The 23,459-nt window shown below is 41.4% G+C and overlaps 1 protein-coding gene across 1 annotated transcript in view; it reads right to left on the bottom strand.

Moving 5' to 3' along the window:
• Positions 1-700: 700 nt before the first annotated feature.
• The window catches only part of AMER3 (APC membrane recruitment protein 3), a 38,064-nt gene continuing 15,305 nt past the window's right edge, over positions 701-23,459 (bottom strand). The window contains exon 3 of the mRNA XM_065675517.1: positions 701-4,187. The gene's annotated coding sequence lies outside the window, so the exon portion shown is untranslated. The remainder of the gene's footprint in view (positions 4,188-23,459) is intronic.

Below are 23,459 nucleotides of genomic sequence, written 5' to 3'. Positions count from 1 at the left end.
ATTCTTTTAATTAAATGGTTTCCCACAGTTAAAAAGACAAGGCAAATATAATGTCCATATACACTTACCTAGCATAAAGCTTCAGATTCTAGCCTGGGCACTCTTGTGCCAGATTGAACTTCTTTCCTTTTTTTTCTTCAGACAGTTGAGACTTATAAAGAGGGGACACCTGAAGATGTGCCTGGAAATTGCTACTTTCTTCGAGGAGTCAACCAGCTAATTTATAAAGCATGCTGTAAAAGGTAGGGATGAGCTTCTGTTAAACAATTAGATCAGGACTAATTCCTCAGAGAGGCCAGAACTTCCCTTCTTAAATATGACACTTCTCAATGCAGTAAGTAGCTATGTTTAGCAACTAATCCACTTTCCAAATCACACACACTTGATATTCTACTAACTTCCTCAGGGTAAGATTACAGTAGGTAGTATTTTGATCTTGGTATTCTGAATCTCCCAGTGCTGATTGACTGATAGGCTAGGTTTTCCTACACAGAGAAGAATAGAGAAATAATGACTTTTGCCTCTATGAGCTTCTGATATAGGCAGAAGGGGTTTTTTTTTGCTGAATAACAAATGTGCAGTGCTGGTAAACAGTGATTCATTAATGTCATCTGAAACAATAAAGTAATGTTGATTAGAGACCAAACGTAACATTGAATCCAAGTGACTTTAATACGTAATGTAGAATATGGTACCTAAAATATAATACATAAAGCATATGTACATCAGATATGACACATATGAAAAATAGTTAACAAAATACATTAAACAGCATATAAATGCATGTATCTTAGTTACATAATAAATCATAAATATACTAAAAATTTTATTAATCTGCTACTCAGACTTTTAAATGCTACCTGGTTCAGATTTCTTTCCTATTCTTGAACTTAAGAAGTTTGCAAAAACCCTCTTTTTAGGTGTATATACGCACTAGTTATGCAGGTGCATATATACACATATATGTATATATACCAGGACTGTACCATGCATGTACATTGCCATCCAAGAATGCAGCTGGTCTTTATCCTTTTCATTAAGTAGAAGCCAGAATATGTAACATTGTTCTGTCTTAAATATCCCTCAGTTTACCTGCAACTTTATTGTGCATTCTGTGCATTTGCTGCAAATGCTCTGACTTACTTAGAACAGTGAAATATGGTAAGTGAAGCAACATATTACTGTAGGACTTGTTGCCAACTTCACATCACTTACATTTTACTGGAGTACCTGAATGCAGTTTTAATACCTTGCTTTTGGAAAGAACACTTACCTGACAGTTCATGTAGGTCTGATATTTCTTCCTACATTTTTCCAGACATACTACTGTGAGCTTATCTATACTCCAGTCCTGTAAAGTGGTGAGTGAATGATGAATTCTCTCCTTTCAAAGCAGTAAATGGGATTTTATTAAGGGTACTCAGGTATTTGTTCTATGTGCTGGGAGTTCCTAAAACATCTCTGAAGCGCCAGTGAACGCTGCATTAAAAGAAGGAATGCCAAGGATTTATGTCTTTAGCAGAATATAGGTTTTTTAAAATATCTTTCCAGCCATCTAACACCGAAGGGGAATGAGAATATGTTAGGCTGAAAGCAGGCTGAAGAAACTTGTTCTCACAGCTGCACACTGCATCAGAAATTGAATATTCACACATATGGTTTCATGGCTGTCAATGTTGGGCTTTCATAAGAGGAATAAAAGCCAATCTTTCCTGTCTGCCCTTGTTCCTGTGGTTTGTATCACAAGGGAAACACTGCCCCAGAGCCCAGCTTTGAAGTTAGTGAGGAGAGCAGAAGTAGCCCTACAGAAAGAAGCTGTTTGCTTCTCTACGTGAAGGGCAGAGACCACAAGAGAAGGAGGTCTGCATATTTTTAATGTAAGCAGCAGCAGGGGCTGGGTAGCTCTGACAGATGTATAAGACTTAGAGGGAGAAGAGCAGCAGCAGGAGAAAGAGAACACCAGTTGGGGAGATCTGTAATGTTAGAAAATCATTTGTTGTTCTGTCCTTCTAAGGCAGGAGAAATGATAGTGCCCTTTGAAAGACTGTCTCCTTTGTACGTGGCAGCAAAGTGACTTTTCCCCTCCTGTTACCTTTCCACCATGATGTTGGTTACTCAGCCTGAAATCCAGGGAAGAGATGTGCAGTATGCTACAGGGTTGAGAAATTCTGTCTCAGCTCCCTTGAAGCTCTGTGCAGTGTTGCAAGAGAATGTTGATGAGTTGAGGGTAGTGGAGGAGGTTAGCGTAGTAATTACAAAAGGAAAGGGACTGCTTGTGTGAGGAACAACTAGTTTTTGTACAGAGTGTGTCACTGGAATGTTAAGCCCTGTGTTTATTATTATCTGATTAGGCAGAGTCTAATCAGTTATTTAGTATTTCAAGAACAAATGCCTGTATGAAGAACTGTTTGGTATTTCAGGCTCTTATAGGTTAAATGGCAAATTCTTAGCAGTCCTCAGAGACTTAGTTTTGTGCCATGGAAGATGGTCTTGGGTGCCTATAATCTGTATTTTCAGGAGATGGTTGTGGTAAATTGATGGCATTCTAAAAGTCAACTTGTATTGGCAGTCTTGGGGTGTTGGAGAGAGAACTTCTTTCTTCTTGGTAATCATAGAGTGCATGCCATATCTGGGGGATGTGATTTCATCTTAGAGCATCATAGGCTTGATGCATTATGCGTTTTTAAAATGCATGTTCTGCCGACATTGTTAAAATGCCGGCATCGTTTAAATACTGCCATTACATTTTCTTGGCATTATGAATGATTTAAGATGGAAAACAACTTTAAACATCAGAATTCAGGTACCTGATCTAAGGTATTTGTCTGGAAACCTCATATTGTCAATAGAAAGAGTGGAATATTTCTGGAGAGTCTTTCATCAACCTCTGTAGTTACTTATTGCTTTCTGTTTACTATAGACCCAGCATGGACTGTTCCCTCAGTGAATAAAGATAATAAGATTGATTCCTCCCTGCTTCAGTGAATTTTGGGAGTAAAGTTACTCTTCTTTATCAAAGTGTGAGCTCACTGTTGAGTCAGAAAGGAATTATTTTCCTCTTGCTTCAGTCCCCAGCCCCATCAGTCCTTCTTCCACTTTTCCCCCAAGACAGAAAATCTCAGGGCAAAGATACTGTCTTTAAACACTGTCTGAGGCAGGATACTAGATGAGGAGCTTGTTAAGATCTCTTCAGACATACCGTGGGCAGATGGTACTATTTGATCATCTGGGTCCATCTACAAAGCACAGTTCTTGTTTCAGTTTATTCTCAGAGCAGGTCACCAAGATGAGGTTTGACCTGGGGTATGAAAATAATGACTGCTCCCTTTAACTGGCTCCAAGGGTGCCACAAAACCCCCCAAAAACTGAGTTAACAAAGTATCCTGCCGAGTACTTTGAGCCTGGTTTTTAAATTGGTAAAGAAGACTTTGTATAATATGAAGTCAGTGATTATCATGGATATAAACAGCCTATTTTCTCTACTTTAACACAGAGTCAAAGAAGTTATCTTTAGATGGTGATTTTCAAGTGTTCCTGTTTATCCTATTCGTCATTTCTGCTACATGATAAATACATGTCTTTGGACAATATAGGGCATACTCTATTATGCCTCCTGATAGTTTCATTTCTATGTTTACAAAATACCTTTCCCCAGGCAGTAAATGTAATCTGCAGTCCAGAACCTTGTTGCTTTAAGGTGGTTAACAGTTGCCATAAAATATATAAAGCATTTATCTAAAATAGGAGAAAAATTAGTACAACGGAAGACAATTTTACCTCTTCATCATAACAACTGCCCAAGTGAATGCTCATGCTGCACATACTTGTGTTTTAAAAATAGAGGGGTATTTTCAGTTGTGTGGCACAATGTGTCAGAAATATGTTATCTTTCTTTTTAAACCTTCTTGTCATGGCATGACTTCTTTCAAAATCCTGCTGAAGTTTGGTTTGGTTTATTTACCACCCATCTGCAAACATGGCTCTGGGGGTGTGTGATTGCAGGAACTCCTAACTTTATTAGTCAGTTAGACAGACCAGCATGATTTTCTGTTGCAGCATCTCTTTTGGGATCTCTAGATTGAAATCCTCGTTGATTCTGATAGCGGTACATCGTGGAACTATGTCAAGCTATATTACACTTGAGGCGGCAGCATCCATATCTGCAAATTGATTCTTCAGTGTTGCACCTGCAATATAAGCAAAAACATCTTAAGTGTTCACATATTTCAGGTTTTTATTTAACAATATATTATTGAAAGAGTGAACCAAGGCAATTAATTAAAACCATAAATAGAAATTGGCTACCACCAGAGTGCAATTAATTAAAACCAGAAATAGAAATTGGCTACCACCAGAGTGCAACCACCAGATTAGCTATGACATAAGTATTTCCTGTTTTGTTGGTACAAAGTAAGTCGTGTTTCAGTCACAGAATACTACAGTACTTAGCATCAAAATTCGTCTCTTCCTGGAACTCCAATAAACATTTTACCCAATGGGCATAAAGGTATTTCCTGCCATAACACACACTGAGAATACTCTGACATAGCAGAGCGTGCAAATGCTGTGAACAGTGTTACTGTCATGACCTGTGGCACAAGAAATTAAAGGAGGTGTCACTTCCCCCTCAGCCAGATGCCAGTTCTCGCTTGTGCTTTGTCCTGTTTTCAAAGTTCAAGTAACAAGTCCCAGTGTAGTTGCACTATGCCTTTCAAAGCTACAGGTGGTGGCTCTTTGTGGGACAGGAAATACACCTTCCATGCTAGTGAGGACAGACAAGTCTCTAGCAATTACTCCGCTTTGTACCATACGCTGTCTGCATCAGCCTGTAAGTGTCTTTGTATCAGGAGTCTGGTTGTTAAGTTTCTGAATTTTCATGAAGGAACTAAAGCACTCCTCGGAGCCCTTACCACTCCTAAGAATGTTATATTTTTTTCATGATTCTTCCCACTGGTACAGCTCAGTGGTTTCCCAGCCTTTTTTCAGAGGAGTCTCAACTTGAGGAACTGAAGGTTGAGATCTGTCATCTGTTCCTTTTGGCTTTAGTGTTCTCCCACCAAATGAAGATTTCCCATCGCACCCCTACCCAGCCCAGATCTCTCAGCCTCGCCTTTCTTTTATGCTCTCCTGTTACCTTCCCATAACAGCTCTGTCTCATCTGCTGGATCAGACAGCAGTGACACTAAAACTGAGCAAATAGATTTGTATGGATCAGTCTGTTTCTCTCTGGTATCATTTATGTGTCCTTTTCAAGGCCTGTCAGAGTCCTTTTCCAGACCTTATCTAAGCGACTTTCTTTGTGGCTTAAAGAAGCCCAGGACTAGATATTAAATGAGGTAACAGAGGACAGAATAAGCCTACATTTACCCCAGACAGTTTTTGCAAAGGTACTCCTAAAAAATAATGTCAGATCAGCTGGATGGACTTCTCTGGTGTACTGAGACTTAAAAGCTCTTGTAGATGCAATTCAGAATATGGCTGTTGCTGAGCTCTCGATTCCCTCGTGCCAGCTGCTAACATCTGCCCATTGTGAGGAGGAGACAACAGCAATGTGAGTAGGCAGCCAGAGGAGGGCAGCCTACCTGATGAACAGGGGACATGTTCACCAAAGTCACCTCTGTGTCCGCAGGAGCTCACTCTTAGCATGTCCTCCGTGCAAGCTCTTAAGAAAGCAAGTACAAGGCCTAGAAATTCAGCTGATAAAAGTCTCACCAGAAACAAGAACCATCTTCAAATGTGCTGGTAGGTGGCTTACTTAAGTGAAGACCAGTTGTTGCCCTCTTATTACGTTTATTTCCATTTAATGTAAATTGAAATATAAATGGAAAACACCTATGTACTCCTTCAATACTTAAGTGGTTATTTTTACTTAGAAACATGCTTAGGGTCTTCTGTACGAAAGCAGTTTGTCATATTCCCTAGGCAGTAGCATGAATGACTCCCCAGCTTGTGCTCACATTCAAAGTCATTGAGAATAGCAACATTCCTGTCTGCTGCCCTGACCCAGGCATGCTTCCCAAGCAGGGAGGAGGCTTAATCCTTTGAGAAATTTTGCTTGCTCTCCAAGCACAACTGCAGGCTGGATAGAGAATGGATTGAGAAAGAAGGACTTGCTGGTGTTGGTTGATAAGAACCTCAACTTAACCCAAAAATATGCACTTGCAGCCCAGAAGCCACCTGTGTGCTGGGCTGCATCCCCAGAGCATGACCAGCAGGTCAAGGGAGGGGATTCTCTCCTTCTGCTGCACTCTGGTGAGACACACACCAACACCCCCCTACATTGCAGTCCTGCATCCAGCTCTGGGGGCAACAGCAAGAGAGATGTGGAGCTGTGAGGGCTGGAGCAGCTCTGCTCTGGAGGCAGGCTGAGAGAGCTGGGCTGGTTCAGCCTGGGGAAGAGAAGGCTCCGGGGAGACCTTATAACAGTCTTTAATACCTAAAGGTGTTTACAAGAAAGCTGGAGAGGGACTTTTTACAAGGGTCTGTAGGAACAGGACAAGGGGGAATTATTTTAAACTGACAGAACAGAGAACCCATGGCAGGGATTGTGACTAGATCAGGTTTAAGGTCCCTTCCAACCCATCCCAAACACAAACACTGCAGCAGTATTTGGAAGGCCAGATCAGGAATTTATGATAACCATGATCTTGCTACAGTTTATTTTGTTTGCTCTGGAGGCTGTTTTTCCACCAGTTAAAGGTGACTGATGAACCAGTTTGCTCCCCGCAGCACCATGCAGTGCAGTTCCCAGTGCTGTGGTGCAGGGTCCCCTGTGGGAGGTGAGCTGCAGGACTGCCAGAAGAGCAGTGACACCTTCCGCCTTTCAGGTCCTGGGAACCTCAGCTCTGCCTGGCCCTGCTGTACCAGCCCCAGGCAGTGGGGTCCTTCCTGCAGTGTGTTTACATAGCAGACGTATTTCATGGTTGGACTTTGTACACTAGGATTGATGAGACCAGGTCTACTGCACTGAGGAATTTAGCAGGTTGACTCCCACGTTGTGTGGTTCCTAAGATTTTTTGCTAGCAAACACAATTTCTTTGCCATGCTCCAAGTCATTCAGGATGCTTGCCAGCAATGAGAGAGTTTTGGCAACTGCAAATCCCCAAGTAACCTGAAAAAAGTGAAGAAATTTTTCATGTGCCTGGGAAAATTATATGAAAAGCTGATAACTGCAAAGGCCTTCTCAAGCTGTTTGTACTGCTGTGACTTCTTGCTGTTGAATGTACTCGCGGTGTGTACCCGGTCTTCAGAGAGGTGTTTCTGTCAGCTTGTTGAAGTAACATAGTTTGCAGATCTCTAAAGCCCCATCTGCTGTCAGAAATTATACCAAAGCCCTGTCACGCTGGTGAAATAAGTGTCATATCCATTTTACAGTGAAGTCAGTAAGAGACTCGGGGGGTGGTTATGTGCTTATTCAAAATACTAATCAGCATGAGAGCTGGTAAGAGGATAGGGAAGTTCTTAATAGCGTTTTCCCTGCTCTGGGCCCTGGGACATGCTGCTTGACAGCCCAGAGGACAAGGACTGGAAGCAGAACAATGCCTCTGGTAGCCGTAGTGACCTGTGTCCACTGTGCAGCTGTTGCCTGATGATCTGAATTGCTATGAACTCAAAACTCTACCTGTAATCACTGGAAAATCTATGATTTGTGGGCATCTTGGCCTTCACAAGAATACAGACAGGATTTCAGTAGTAAAGCTTTCATGTGTCCTGTTTACAGCTGTGCTCCTTGGCATAGACTGCTGTGTACATTATGGTGTCAGAAAGTTTAAGGCAGGACTTTATTTTACTTGAGCAGATAAATCACTTCATGAAGCGAACTGGAGTGTGTTGTCAGCTGGTGAGCACAAGGTGGCAGAGCAGGAGAACCAGTCGGTTGAACAAGAGGGTAGGTCTGGTAGCTGGCTTTTCGTGTCCTGACAGTGTGCGTTGGCAGTGCAGGAGGGCTCTTCAGCCTGTCATCCTCACTGTGAAGTCCAGTTCTTGCTTTGAATGTCTGACTTTAGTATTTCCTAGGCAGTTCAGTCATTGCGTCTGCAGATTCACTCGAATTTATGGGTGAATATCAGCTCAGCCTTTACTGGTCTTATTTACTTAATCAGCTCCCCCTTTATGATGCAGTTTCCATGACACTTCAGCTGTCCCTGCAAATTAAAACTGTGGGATAGTCTCAATGATATCCTGACTTTCAGTTAGTTCCTCCTAGAACCACATTGGGGCATTTTTTTTATTTCTGGTGTGACTCTTTTTCTCTTATCAGTTGAATTGCTAAGCCTTGTTGTACATGCTTTGGATTTTTTGGTTATTTTTCATCATATGGTTTTGTAGAGATTACCTAAAGAACATGTTTTAATCTTTTGTTCTCTGCGGCAGAACACTGGCCCTTTAAGCCCAGATGGATGTTTTGCAGGATCAGTGCTCATGTGTCTAAGGAAACATGATTAAAAATATTTGATGTAGCCATGGCTAAAGAGAAAAGTGTCTTGGGAGTTATTAATGTCAGGGTCAAGTTAGAATGTAGGGCCCTTAAGGGCCTGGGATGAAGACTCTTGCATTATAAGGTTTCTCCTTCTCTCATCTGGGACAAAGATATGTCTGTGTTATCAGCCTCAGAATTGGGAGTGATTAGATGAGTCAAGTCGCTGGGCTAATATAGACTCCCCAAGCTAGGACAAAAGCCTGCTGATTGTAGCTGAAGGGGAATAGGAGGTGGAGATCCTAAATCAAGGGAGTCAGGACTGAAAGTTTCATAACAGCAACCAGTCAAGAGATCAATAGAGACCTCAATGCTCCCCTACCCCTCCAACCTGTCCCCCTCAAAAAAAAAAAAAAAAAAAAAGAAAGAAAGCTGAATAACTTAATTATAACTCAATTTAAGTAGACTTTGGGAAAGGAAAATTGAGGCAGGATTTTTTCAGGAGCTATTTCTACCATGAGGGAATGCCCTGAAGCAATCTTTGTCTAGCCTGGCCATTGAATTGCTGTAACCTTGATGCCAAGGTTATTTAATAGCTCTGCTATCAGGCAGGGCTAATTGCTCCAGCTGGTTGTGTAGATTAGAAGTTAGCTGGGAATTTTTCTGATGGAATAGTTTTCAGATGGGAAATATATTACACTTCAAAAGTCTAAATATTCCCTGTGAAAAATGTGTTTTACTGGAACACAAAAAAACCCTGCCAGGAAAACAGGAAAAATGCCTCACTGCCTAGAAGATTTGTCAGTTAGTAGAACAGAATTGATCATAAGCAGCATGTACAAACCAGACAAATAATCTATCTCGGTGGTCTGTGTCAGAATGAGCTTTAGACAGGGAAGAAATGCAGTGTATATTCCCTGCCCCTCCTGCCTTTATATGCCACTTTAGAGGGCTTAAGAAGACAAAGCAGCGTTTTCTAGGGTGAGCAGGGGTTCCTCCGTAGCTCAAAGGCCAGGACTGTACTCCAGATTTGCTATGATGCGGTGATGCACACATTAGCAAGGTGTAATGTTGCCAGAAGCCAGTTGTGTAACAAACCCCAATTTGTCACTCCCAGGGAATTGAGAATTTACACAGTAAAACCTTTTTCTGTTATTAAAAGCTGCATCTGCCCCAGAATGCTGTGCCAGCATAATACACTGCATAACATTATAATACATAATACCTGTGCTGACAAAGCACTTTGAGTGTGGACTAGCTTAACCTGCTAGCTCTTCCTTTCCCGAAGCTACACAACAGAGAAAGCATAGAAAGAAAAAAGGGACAGAGCCTCTTTAACTATTTCTTGCTGTAGAAACATATAGTATTAATGTGGTCCCTGGTTGTATCTGTCCCCATAATTCAGTGACAAACTGCAAATGTTAGGCAGCCACTCTTCCTGGCCTTTAGTAACTGCATCATGTGTAGCAGTTTACTACTAACCAGTGTTTTTGTCATGGTTTAACCTCAGCCAGTAACCTTCTCACTAATTACATCGATGTGTTATCAACATTGTTCTCAGACTAAAGCAAACAGACAGCACTGTACCAGCTACTAAGAAGGAAAATAGCTATCCCAGCTGAAATCAGGACGCTCTACCTTATGACTACATTCTTTCTTTGAATCTTTTCATGTCTGCAGAGCCAGCCTAAAAAAAACTCAGGCCAAAAAGTGAATTAGTAGAACTACACCGTGATCATGTGAATAAATGGGATAATCACAATGTGATGAAATAACTGATACATTGTGTAGGAATTTATCTTCCCTTTTTTTCATCGCAAGTGACTTGAATAACATCCTTCAAAAATGTTATCTCTGTGAGTAATGGTGTCTGAGCTCTGTTGTGCTTTCCTAAGTACCCAGCTGTCCCTGCAAGTTAAAATATCATCACATGCTCAGTGCACTTGATTACTGGGGCAGGAGGAGGCTGTCAGAATTTGTCTGTAATCTCTGATTCCAAACAAAGTTTGCAGTTTTGCCATCTGCAGCTTGTTCCCATCCTCATTGTCTGCTTCACAGCTTATGTTCAACCTCTGAGTCAATGTAACAGTCTGAAAATCAGTTTTCCATGCATCCAGTGTGCTTTCCTCAACCTTACTTCTTTCCTTATTTGTCTTTATGAAAAAGCTGCTTGCACTGACCTATGTCTGATGCATGGGACACATTCACATGTGCAAAATCTGTGCCAAATAGAAAGCCTATGATAAAATAGTCTGTAAATAACCCCTTCTCTAGCTATCATGAGCCTTTCAGATTATTCATATTGAATAGTCATTTGAATCTTGTCAGCCCTGCATTGTGTTGCTGTTGATTGAAATGGTAATGAAGGCACTACAGTCTCTCAGATACTTTAGTTTTAAAAAGAAGATATAATTTACAGGCAGATAGCAGTGCAACAATTGCATCTGGCTCATTGATTGCTAAATACAAGCTGGCTGTGTCTGGATTGAAGTGTATCCTGTGTCATCTCTGTGTTGCACAGCTGTGGTATTTTTGCTCACTTGCTAAGGTTAGGGTCAGCAAACATGATGCTAGCAGTCACCAGTAAGTAGCCAACTTGTATGAGTATGTTTGCTGCTAATTTTCCTGAGCCAAGTCCTTTTCTCTTGCTGGATACAACCTCCTGTCCTACAAGGCACTGCAGTGCTCTTCGACTCAAAATCCTCCCTCTGTTCTCACATCCAGACTGTGTCTGCATGTGGACTGTTCTGTGCTTAAAATCCTTTTAAACATATGAATAAGGCTGCACTTCATGTTCGGTTCATATTACTTCCAAGATGCCAAATTTTCCCTTTCCTCTGGCCTTAATAAACACTGTCTTACCTGTTCACATTCACTTAGAATACCATGCTATTTTTCTGGCTGGTTATGCTAACCCAAATACCTGTCGCTTTGCGTATTTCCCCTCATCTCTCTTACTCTGTAATATCCATCATTTGGTGACTGATCTCCCTTCCAAGGCTTCTAAAAGCCAATCTCTATCCTATCAGTTGTAGCCTAGTCTACCTAAATATTGATTCTTATTTATGATTAGTCAACAGTAGCAGTCTTCATTGTCTCCTTGTTACATTTCCAAAGAAGAAATGTAATGCTTTGCCCTATGGGGCTTCTTGTGTTTTGAAGTTCATCTCTAAAAGTATGATTAACACCAGATGATACTTCCATTTCTGATGGCCTGATTGGTACTCTCTCCTCTTCCTTGTACTCTTCCATCTGTCTGTATCCATCTGTGGGTCTTTGCTTTGCGTTGTCATTTCTAGATGTGATATCCAGCATTTTGGAGTACAGACCCAAAACCTGATCTTTGTTTATACATGGGGGAAGGAGTGTAAAGGGGAAGGAAGTCAGGCAACTGGTTCTAGATTATGTGAGCATGACAGCCACAGAAATGATTAGATGATCTTTATTCTTTGGTTTGCCTCAATATTGTCTATGGTCAAGTAACCTTGATGCTATAGCTTACAGAGTCCTGCTCATTTTTACCTGTTTAGTGCATTTATAAGGCCAATTGCTGCGATACTGCTTTGGTAGTAAGCAACCATTACATAGATCTATACAAGTTTTTGTTAAGCTCCACTGGAATGGAAATCTACATGAAGCAGTGATGCGACACATCACTGTGGATGATGATGAAACAAGCCTAATTTTCCATCTGGAACAATTCCGAATTTAAAATGAATGCCTACACTCTCAGGGACAAATGAATTTCACATCCTCTTATTGAAGAAGGCCAGAGAGCAAGAAATAGAGCTAGAGAGAAATTGCCAAGCGCTGTATACAATTTTATTGGCTTCATTTTGAGCCATGTTGAAATAAGGCAAACCCTTCACTTTTTCTGTCATAAAAATGTGTTGGGTCATGCTGAGTTTTCAAAGAGGTACAAATAAAATGGAATCCTTTCCAGTTCAGAACTTCAGCTAACTTGTTGACCCTCCAGCAGATGATTAAGACTGACTGGGGGAAGATTGTTTTATTCCAGGAACACATGGGAAGAGGCCCATCTCTGTACAAGAACCCCTCCATCCAACAGAATGGGAAGATGTGCAAAGATAATAGCAGCTCCTTGATGCCATGCACTGCTTCATGGGCAAGGTCTCAAAGTTCATAAGTTTCTCTAGCATCACCTCAGAGGAGTTTTCTGTGCCACCCTTGAGAGGAGGTGCTGCCTGTGTGAGCTCAGAGGTTATGGAGCCTTCCTAAAGAGACTTTTTGAAATGCTAATCTTTTCTCAAGAACACAACTGTACTATTAGAGAAAATTACATTCTCAGAGGGGGGTTATTAGCAGATAAAAAGCTTTGCTAACAAGTGGATCCAGCTGATTCACACACTGCAAGAAGGGTGGCCTCTGGAAGCCAGCTATATCTCTGGGGCTTTAAAAACTGTTGTGGTGTTTAAAGAGCAATTCTCTGGAAATGCCTCTCTGGAAGTAACGCTAAAGAGATCAGATAGACTCCTAGATGCCAGAATTTGGTCCAGGCAGTCCAGGTTTAAGTTTAGTGGCAGGTATCCAAATTACAGTACCATTGAAACCAGTGAAAGTTTGGCTATGAGGGAAATACTGCTGTCATCAGATCCTGACCGCTGTATAGGGTGCTCTGAAGAGACCATCACTCAAAGAGTCTGGATTTACTAACTAGCAGTAACTGCAGGAGAGGCTGAATCAGGACACATACTGTATTTCATCAGCAGACAAAGCTGGATGAAGTTTGGTCAGCATTTCACTAGGTTCTTTTCCAGTCAGGGCTGTGAGGGCAGAGCTGGAGGGCAAGTCAGCCTTTATATTTTTGCTCTTCAGCAAAGTCAGGCATTGAGGACCCAACCATGCAGTTTTCCTTTACAGTCCTGCCAGCCTAATGGCCATAGGAATATTTTCATAGTTGACCTTCCCACACCTGGTAACAGTGTTTCTAACCACAATTCACACATTTGACCTCCTAACAAAGAGCCTAAGCATTAATAATGTAAGAGACCCTGTTGAGGGGGCAGCTGAATGGCTGTATTAGCACTGAAGCTGAATTATTGATAGAAAGGATGATTTTTACTTTCTTTTTAGCTATTGTATAATAGATTAAAAGCTGCACAATAAGAATATTTTCATTACTCTCATAAACTGCTTGTTCAGTTGAGAAGAGTGAAGAGAACAAATGAAAAGTGCCCTGGGGTGGAAAACACATTAGACTTAAAATTTTTATATTCTAGAGTGTTTATTCATTTTGGACACATCTTCCAACAAATGTTTTGAATTAACAGAATAAGGGATGTTTTGTATAATTTAGGAGATTGGAGTATACTTTGTGTTCACTGGATATAACTATCAGTGAAATTTACCAATAAAGAACAACAGCTATGTTCCATATTAGCCGTATCTTGCTACCCCAAATAAAAAGTGGTATTTGACAGTTGAAATTGCCAGACTGACTAATACTGGGTCTTTACAATCACTGTTATTTTATCCCTCAGTGTTCCTATGTGTGGTAAGCCACACTGAGATGTCACCATCTGTGTAGCCCTAGAGAAATAATGAGTTTGTTTGATTTTGCTTTTCCAATTTAGTTTGGTTGCAGTAAAAATAATACCTATTCAGTCTTTTCAGGGATTTAATAATCAGTTTGGCTTTATACAATGCCTTAGGCTATCGGATCTCCTGGCTGGTTTTTAAGGGTTCCCATCAAGAATCTTGTTGCAGATTTCTGTTCATCAACAAAGAGCATTCTTAAGCAAGCTATTACATCTGTAGGTTTCCCTGAATTTTGGGTAGGCAGTTGCTTCTGCATTTCTGCTTGTGCTCCTCTCCTCTGCAGCTGGATCATGCTGACTTTGAACTGGACATCTCCTTTTCTGTCAGCTTTGAAAACACACAGCCTCAGCAAGTATCTGGTAGTCTGATTAGGCAGCTTTCTACTTGTATCCCTTTGGCAACAATTTAGGGAGAAAGAGCAACTTCCCTTTAACTGAAGTTATTCAAGTTCATTTATTAGAGCCTCTTTGTAAAAGTGGGACTTCCAAAATAGTGCATTTTCGTTCTTCTGTTGGTAATTTGTGAGCCAAAGAACCAAAAGTAACACAGCTATCAGTATTGCTTCATGTAAGTATGTCAAAATGACATGTTTTAGTCATGTTAGGTTTTGATTTAGAACCCACTGAAATCTCTGGAAAAATCTTCATGAATTTGCAACAGTCTCTGCAATGTTTGTTGATGAGAGGCATTCTATTTAATACAGTAAATTGGGATTAGATTTATGCACAATTGTACCTTTTAGCAGCCACATTGACTTGTCTCCTTGTACACCCCTAGCTGATACAGAACAAACAATATCAGAGCACTTTTCAACACAGCCTTCCCAATGACAGTCTTCAACTGTCCAGCTTCAATCCCATCCCCATCATTTTCAGATCATGAGCTCTCAACAAGGATGGGAGGATTTGGTAAATTCTGTGATGCTTAAGACTGTCTGGTTAAGAAAAGAAAGGAGCCAGTCTGAGCTCATTGTGAGTAGGCTGCTGAGTGACTATCTGAGGGTAAAATAGAAGTATGTACCACTGACCTACTTAGTGCTGAAAGTCTCTCTATTCCATTATTGATGAGCTGATCTACTTAATGCCTTCCTTGTTGCCTGCAGTTAGTTCAATGGCAGATGATTTAAACTGTTCCTTCATTTCTGGACTAAGGTAATTAGAATTTCCCTGGTTTATATCCTGATAGTGGGACCCAATGGAATATGTACAGCTGAAATCTATAGGCTGAGTCAGAATTTTGAATCCTCTTTTCAAATCTATATTTAGGCACACAAGAATGTAAATTTTAGTCTGTGTGATCTCATAAAAGAAAAGGTCTTATGCTTTGAGCTTGCAGTTTGTCACTGATCCAGTTTGGTAGGGTGATTCTAAAAGACAGATTCTAAACAGCAGAATTCTAAAGTACTGTCATTGTATTTTGGGCTTTTATATTGTTAGACAAACTCCAGCAATACATCGTGCTTTTCTTTGTTACAGAACCTGAATTATCTTCTGAGAAGCTAAAAAGGCACATGGTGATCCCAATAAAACTGAGATTTTATTCTAAGAATTTTATTTTTTTTTGTATGTATTTTTAAAATCTATTTTCAAAACTTCCTTTTAGGTTCAGTATCTGTCATGCAGATAACTGGAGAGATAGGGTTACACCTTAACCAGCGTAAGTGACTGCCTTTATATTGCTGAAGGAGGCGATTTTAATTTTGGAAGCTAACTTCTTTTTTAACTGCCAGGGCTGGGAATCTGATAAATGTAGCTGTCAGCCTTGCATGGTGTGGGGGAGAAGGAAGTCTTCCTGTGCTAAGTTTAGGAGCGTTCCTGACGTGAAACCGGCAATTGGCCTGGACTGTAGTAAGTTGTTGAAGTTTCATGACCCTATTATTTAGAACTGACTTTATGGGAAGTTTGACTTAACAGCAGCCTCTTAGAAAAACAGGAAGGAAGAGCAATGAGTCAGTCCAGGACATGTCTTGGTAAACACCTCAGGGTAGGCAAAAGGCAAATGCCCAAATTATTTCCTTTGGGCTTTGTAATTCTAGGTTCCTGCCAGATTGAATAGCTTGCATTGCCACTGATGGGGTACAACAGATCACAAGGACTACGAACTGTGGAGCAGATTTTATGTTGAGAGATGAGCTCATTTCTCTTCCTCTTAAAGGGAAATGAGCATCTCCTACAGATTCCTGTAGAGTGCCAGAGAAGTTAAGCCATCCTTGGCTTTTCTACTATTTGAATACCTCATGTTAAGTTAGACATTCTGCAAACCCTTCTCTGGTTTAACATACTACTTCTCAGACACTTTGCTTTTTTCCTAATGCAAAATGTTAAACACGCCATCTCTGTGTGAAGACTGGCAGGTCTTTTTGCTAACAGTTATTACCAGGAGCCTGGTAGAGTGAGCACCAGGTGTTGAATCCAGGCAGATCTGCTTGGGTAGCGATGGAAAACATGCAAGGTGCTACTAGTGTTCCTAGACCTGGTTGAAAAGCAAGCTCAAGCCAGAGGTGAATTAAAGGATGGAACCACAAATGCAGCTGAGTTATCTGCAGTTCCACTCAGGCTGTGCCCAGCACTGCACTGAATGGAAAAGACAGTATTTCCATGTCATCTTTTCATTCCTTTTTCAGTCATTGATGTAGGCTGCTCTGCTGCTGTCTTGTTTCAGATCCTATAGAGTTGCTCTGCCAACTGGAAATTTGCCAGTATGAATGTGAGACCCAGAAATGTTGCCAATGTCTGATAATACTGTGGAATGTTTTTTCTTGGCTACCCAGGTATTTCCTTTCCATACAGGCAGTCTTTTGAGAGAGCATTGGTTGGTTTATATTTTTCCCTAGTATTGGATTGATCTTTAGCATTGCTCAGTAGGTGGGAGCCTATTACCAGTAAAAACTTTAAATGTGGAAACCTGCGCGAAGAGAGATCAAACAGTGGTCACAGGAAGGTGGAACTGAGGAAGAAGCAGATGTAACACCAATGCCCGTTAAATAAGCCACTTCAGAAATCTCTTCAGTTAAAGTTGGGAAAATCACTAGTTCTGCCAAAGGAAAGGAAATCTGAAAGCATACCTGAAAAAATGGCAAATTGTTCTAAGACAAGATTTTATCTATTATCTTCCCAATAATGTAATATGGGAATTGCGCAAGTGGAAAAGTAAAGACAAAGCCTGAAGTTATAGCAATGAACTGTTCTGATTTTTTGGATGAATGCACATATTTTTATTCTCACTGAGATGGAATTTTCATGTATGCCCCTAAAACATAAAGAAATACCTGTGTGTCTATTAATAACTTAGTAGAAATCTTTGAAATAGATTCTGCTGCTCTGGATATTTATGTTACTGTAGACTTATGTGTATGTAAAAAGTCAGAAATCTCCTGTCTGAAAGCATAGTTCTTCAATAGCAAGATATTAAATCTTCAGTCGATAATGGGCCATTAATTGACTAAAGAATTTTCTTCCTGGGTGCTGAAGTAAGCTCTGTTTATGGTAGAATTTCACTCAACTATGAAATGGTTTGTATTGGGCCATTACTCACCATTGTACTGTGCTCACTTTAAATTTTTATGCCTTTAATTCTGACACTAAGTAGATCGCTGTGTGACACAATGGGTGATAAGTTGCTGTTAGGGGAATTTTATTGATTTCTGTTCTCTGGATGATTGCCATATGACGTTCTCATTAGATAACAGAACACTGGCTATAGATTTGCAGAGCTGATTAAATAAAACCTCAGTGCCTCTGTTTTGAGGCAAAGACACATATAGTTAAGAGGAGTGCAGATGCACCAGCAGCAGCAGCAGAGGGTCTGCAAGTCCCTTACTGGAAGGTTTTCCTGGGAGTCTTGCAGTTTAGTGTCCAGAAAAGAGGGAAGTGAATAAGGAACTGTTCTCCCTGAAACCTCGTTACTGGGGCAGCACATGGAGTTAATGCTGCTTCTAGGAATGTTATGTTCAGGCCTGCATCTCTTCCCCTCCTGCAGACTGAAATCGGTGCTAAGAAAGGTGAAAGAGGCAGAAGATGCAGGGCAGTAGCACAGAACTGTGAAGAGGTTTAGATGATGTAAGAAGATTTGGCACCACATCCTAATGGAGAGTGCTCAAGGTCTACAGTTGCCAAAAGGCAATTCTTTCTTTTAAGAAGACTGGTTTTACTGAACTGATTTGTTACAGACCAATGGGGAAGCCGGTCCAAACCATACTTAGGAATCCTGTCTTTTCTTACACTGGACAATAGTTTGGTGCCATAGAGTCGCAAATAAACTCCTCTATTCTAAATACACATTGTCCCAGTTTCTATAAACTTTAAATACCTTTTGACAGGATTTTTCAAAAGCTTAATGAGTAATTAAATAATATAAGAAGGTCAGTGATAATTTACTAAACCACTAGTTCTTGTAACTCAACATTAGGATGTGGCAGTTCATTGCTAACAATACTACCGTTGTCTAAGCCCTAGGCAAAGAACCAGAAAACATTTCCCAGCTAATTGGAAGCTACACGAAGCATTCATTCTTTTAACACATGTAGCATCCCATCAGAAATCACAGTGTCTAACAGTGCATTTATTAATAGAACTGGCCTCAAAGACTAAATAATTTGGCTGATTTGAGCCTTGTGATTCTCAGGACAAGGTCTGTGCCCACTCTATCCCAGACATGCTAGCGAGAAGAACCTATGAGATGGCTGGGCAGTGAAGCAGATAGTGAAAAGGGGATGTGCAAGAAAGGTCAGGGCCTGTGCACTTTAGGGAACAGCACTTTTCAGCAAATCTTAGAATCATAGAATCAACCAAGTTGGAAAAGACCTATAAGATCATCCAGTCGAACCCTTACCCCAGCACTGCCAAGGCCACCACTAACCCATGGCACTAAGGGCCTTGTCTACATGGTGTGTTAACACTTCCAGGGACAGTGACTCCAGCACTGCCCTGGGCAGCCTGTTCCAGTGCCTGAGCACCTTCTGGGGAAGGAATTGTTCCTCATCTCCATCTAAAACCTCCCCTGGTGCAGCTTGAGGCCAGGGGCAGTTTCAGTTAATGATCCAGGATCAGAATCCACTCAGAATGTGGATTAAATTTGTTGTGCACACAGGTGCCTTGCAGTGGGAATGCTTGGGAATGTGCTGTGTGTGATGTTGTGCTCACATAGAATGTAGGTTTGTCTGGGTTTCTTAGTTGCTAAAGCAGGCCAGGACAGATGGAAACTCTTAGATGCAAAAAATGTTTGATCCTTCTACAGTGCCTTCCCAAGAGCCCATATTAGCTATGGTTTTCCACTATCCAGGTCTTCCTTGTGCACTGAAATGACAAAATAATGGAGAGCTGCCAGCACTTGAAAAAACCTCTGCCTCACAGGAGCACAGAAACAAATGTTGTGTTGACTGGGGAGGACCAACTGTCTTGCACACTGCCTGTGTATTTCGGGCTTATGCAGGGAAGAAGTATGCAATCTTGAGAAATACAACAAAAGAAGTGCCTCTAGGAGAGCTAAATTGTGCTGCTTAGGTTGTTGCTAATGTTCCATTTGTAGGTTTCCCATATACCAGTACTTCATAAAAATGTTCATGGCACTTTTAAGATTATACAGGTTGCAACATTCCTTTAACTTTCTTCCTCGGTGTCAGCTCAGCTACAGCAACTGTAGCTCAGTGCAGGTGGTCTGGCCACCACCTCCACATTGGAATCACATCAGTGGCTTACTGTATTGCCAAAAGGGCCATCTGGTTTACAACATTCCTGCCCTAGCCAAGTGGTTCTGGCTTGCTGGGGATTGAGTTCCTCCCTTTTTGATTGCTCATCACTGGCTTGCTCTGTTCTTGGTACAGGTGAAGAGTAACCCAGTTGTTCTGTCATGGTTGTCTCCTGTCCATGCCCCCAGGCCTTTTCTGTATGATGGTAATAAAGTTTGTAGCTTCAACCTGCACTCCTAAAGGAGACTGCAAGACTTTGCAAGAATTTATCTCTAAACCTTCAAGTATATAACTAGCGTAAATATTCATTGTTAACTTTCAGCATAAAGATTTTTATGTTTGCTAGATGCAAAATCATAATTACAGTCAATATCCAGTCAGATTATTTATGTACATTCATTTGAATTGCCTCATTTTCCATTCCTTTTGATAGAATGTAAAGTATAATGTTAGATAAAGAAATGGATAAACTGGTTGGGAGTTTGGGGAGGGGGTGTTATTTGTTTGTTGGTTTGTTCTTGCCAGCACTGTCTGACAGTGTGGGCAACTTGGAAGTTCATTCGTCTATCTATAGATGATTCATCTATCTGTAGAGAAGTCAAAACACAGCTAAGGTCACTCTGCTACTTGTAATTAGGTCACTAATATTTAGTATCCAATAATAATTATAGACATCTTCTTTTTTTTCTTTGGCAAATAAAGGAAGACAGCATACCTTCTGGCATAGGTAGAGTATATAGTATATCTATATTTATGCTATTACATTTCAAGTCAGGGAAGAATCCTCCCCTGCTGGTCGCTGGAGATACAATGCAGCTTGGTGCAGCATGGTTCACATGAGCAAATGCATTATAGGGATTAGTGAAATAGATTTTCTGAGGAAATCCCACAGGTATTAAGAGCAGTATCCTATCAGTTTAAATCACTCAAAATTCCTACTGGTGTTTGCTGGCTGTTAGGCTGAAAATGACCTATAGGATTTGGCTTTGCAAAAATACTGCTTCCCTAAAACGCAGTTAAGGCATAGAGGGGAGCAGTAGAATGGGAATGGTGTTACAGTAGGCAACAGTGACTGGTAAGGGGTAGAACCAAGCTAGAAAGAAGAACTCTTACTGTAAGGTTACTAGAAAAGCAGAACCTTCATTTTTCTGATCATGAAATCCAGAATTTTTGGAGGCCTCTGAAGTACACTGCAGAGCACCAGTTTGCAGTTTGGGGTTCTGAAGTTACTAGTGGTCTGTAAAATGTTAGAACATGACTGGTAAAAAAATTGCGACGATAAAGAGTAAAAGCTCAGGGGAGACCTTATAACAGTCTTCCAATTCCTAAAGGGGGCCTACAAGAAATCTGGAGAGCGACTTCTGACTACTTGATCAAACCACCACGGGTCAAGGGCATTACAATTTCTATATACACTGATGGGTAGACTATCTTTAATATGAAATGTGTAAGGTACAGAGGTCAAGGGAGCAATAGAGAGAATTGTTCCTATTAAGTTTCTGTGTGTATGTTTATTACTATAAAATCTCATAACATAAAGCCTTCAGATTTCTGTCATTTGCATCATACAGCCCTCAATCAGCAATAAATATAATTTTTTTAAATGGACCTCATCCATTCTAAGTTTGTGTTTCAAGGACTGCACTCAATCGTACAGTGTACCTGTCATCTCCTTTAATAAACACAGAAGGGAAAACTAACATGCCTTTCTCTAACAGAAAAATTATTTATTAGCTTTATTGCATGATTTTTAAGTAAACAGCTTTTGAGCTGCATTGGAGCCTTCAAATATCTGAAGGGGACTACAAGGATGCTGGAGAAGGACTGTTCCTCAGGGAGTGTAGCAATAAGACAAGGGGTAATGGGTTTAAACTTACACAGGGGAAGTCCAAATTAGATATAAGGAAGAAGTTCCTTAACTGTGAGGGTGGTGAGGCACTGGCACAGGTTCCCCAAAGTAGTAAATGCTCCATCCCTGGCAGTGTTCAAGGCCAGGTTGAGCAGCCTGGTCTAGTGTGAGGCATTCCTGCCCATGGAAGGGGGGTTGGAACTGAGTGATTTTAAGGTCCCTTCCAACCCAAAACAATCTATCATTCTATAATTAGGTGTTCTGAAATCTTACAGATGATCATTGAAAAGTACTTTTGAGACCTGAGATGATTCAAGCACTACCTTGTTATTGATTGAAGCTTTAAGAAATCTAGCCTAAAAAAGCCTTAAATTGCAACCCTGCTATTTCCTGGCATCTTTTTGATATCTCAGTAGCAAACTGCTTCCTAATACATAATCCCTCTTGGAAACTGACATAACCAACCTTGCCCTGATCAGGTTAACTCACTGTAAGAACATTCAGTTGTTTCCCAGGAAGCTGTGAACATGGGGTTTTTGGAAGGTCTATTTTGTAGGGGGTTAGGCCACCATCTGCATTATGAGCAGGTTTCAGGGAGTTGGTTGCTATAGCAACAGTCTACTTAAAGCTTATTTCAGAGCAAAACCCAACTTCCCTTTATGCTTGAGGGAAGAAAGGGTTGGTAAAGGAAGGGCGATTTTGCTGGTATTTATCCAAGAGCCACAAATTGCAGCATCCTCTATTTAAATTACACAGACGGAAGAGCTGCTCCTTTTCCTCAGTGTTTTTCCTGCCGCTGACAAGCCCCATTTGATGTTTGTGTAAAATAACACCTTCCGTTATTTCAGAACTGCAGCTGCACCAGGGTTAATTAAGGCTAACACCCAATCACGTATTTCCTGAAAGTGCAGCTGAAAACAGAGGGCAGAGTCTTCTGGAAAAGCTGGAAGTGTGAAAATTTCTGATGCGGTTTTTTTTCCAAGTGTCTCCTGCTGTAAATAAGGCTCCCTCCCCATCCTTACCAAAGTCAGATAGAATTTGTTTTGCCATTGATTTCTCTGCAAGCATCTCCCTGGTTGCATAGCACAGCCCAGAGGGCACCTTGGCTTGATTTTTTTTTTTTCCCTTTCTTGTCCATTATTTGGAAAAACATAAAGCAGTGAAGAGGGGATAAAAATCCTTTATCCTGAATAATTAATCCTGTGAACCTCATGAGGTTCAACAAGGCCAAGTGCAAGGTCCTGCACCTGGGTGTAGGCAAACCCAAGCACAAAGGCTGGACAGAGAATGGACTGAGAGCAGCCCTGAGGAGAAGGACTTCGGGGTGTTGGTTGACAAGAAGCTCCCCATGACCCAGCTTCAGTGTGTGCTTGAGTCCAGAAACCACCCGTGTGCTGGGCTGCATCCCCAGAGTGCAACCAGCAGGTCAAGGGAGGGGATTCTCCCCCTCTGCTGCGCTCTGGGGAGACCCCCCCCCACGAAGTCCTGATCCAGCTCTGGGGGCAACAACACAAGAGGGACATGGAGCTGTTGGAGCGAGTCCAGAGGAGGCCACAAAGATGCTGCGAGGGCTGGAACAGCTCTTCTCTGGAGCCGGGCTTAGAGAGCTGAGCTGGTTCAGCCTGGAGAAGAGAAGGCTCCTGAAGGGGAGACCTTAGAACAGCTCCAGTGCCTTAAGGGTCAGATAAGAAATTTGGAGAGGGGCTTTGGACAAGGGTCTGTAGTGACAGGACAAGGGGCAATGGCTTTAACCTGACAGAGGGGAGATTGAGATGAGACATTAGGAAGAAGCTCTTCGCTGTGAGGGTGCTGAGGCGCTGGCACAGGGTGCCCAGAGAAGCTGTGGCTGCCGCATCCCTGGCAGTGTTCAAGGCCAGGTTGGACAGGGCTTGGAGCAACCTGCTCTAGTGAAAGGTGTCCCTGCCCGTGGCAGGGGGGTGGAACTGGAT

This window comes from Lathamus discolor, chromosome 3 (genome assembly GCF_037157495.1).
Source record: "Lathamus discolor isolate bLatDis1 chromosome 3, bLatDis1.hap1, whole genome shotgun sequence".
NCBI lineage: Eukaryota > Metazoa > Chordata > Aves > Psittaciformes > Psittacidae > Lathamus > Lathamus discolor.
The sequence above is the reverse complement of the archived record's forward strand: the minus strand, read 5'-3'. Positions and strand labels throughout refer to the sequence as shown.